The sequence below is a fragment of the Sinocyclocheilus grahami genome, unplaced genomic scaffold (genome assembly GCF_001515645.1).
Source record: "Sinocyclocheilus grahami isolate Dianchi unplaced genomic scaffold, SAMN03320097.WGS_v1.1 scaffold215.1, whole genome shotgun sequence".
Lineage (NCBI taxonomy): Eukaryota > Metazoa > Chordata > Actinopteri > Cypriniformes > Cyprinidae > Sinocyclocheilus > Sinocyclocheilus grahami.
In genome coordinates, this window is record NW_015505394.1 from 888,589 (window position 1) to 889,362 (window position 774).

Genomic DNA, 774 nt, shown 5'->3' on the forward strand with positions numbered 1-774 from the left:
CCCCCCCGCCACGCCGTGCTCAAGCCCGCCGCCTCCGCTCCCTCTAGCCCCCAGCCTCTGCTCACTCTAGGCCGCCGTGTGTGACGCTGTGTTTTGTTGTGAAAGCGAAACTACTTTGTTTCCTTCCAAAAATGGACACGACTAGAAATCAGTGGTTAAGTTGTATTTACAACACTGTTCCAGAACACTTCAACCCAAATATTCAGATGTGTGCAGCACATTTTATGGAGGACGATTCCTGATCCTGGTAGAGTAGTAAGTAAGTTTTTTTTATACAGTATTTAAAGAATTTGCTACTGATGATTCAAACGCGAGTTTTGGGCAGTGTAGAGTAGGGCTTGTTGTTTGTCTTTTTTTTTAACCTTAAACCTCATTTCATTACACCAAATACACAAAATAATGTGTTTTTTAGCAACATCATATGACCCCTTTAATAGACATGAACAAGTTCTTTGAAAAACATATCTACCATCTTTGAAACATGTCTATGTTCTTTATTCTCTATGTTTAGGGTGGTTTCACTAATAATAAACATACATTTGCAAAAAAACATCCATATTTGTCCATGCTATAATTGTTGATTAGAGTATTAAAAACTTGATATATATCAATTTAATGACAGTTAAGATCTTATTTTTACATAAAGGATATGTGGATGTACCACAAATAGTCATTAAAGATGAATGAAGAATAAACACCAACCTCCTTGTTCCTCGTGTTTTATTCTCCATTTTTCTGGTTCCTCGTGTTTTATTCTCCGGGTTTCTGGTTCCT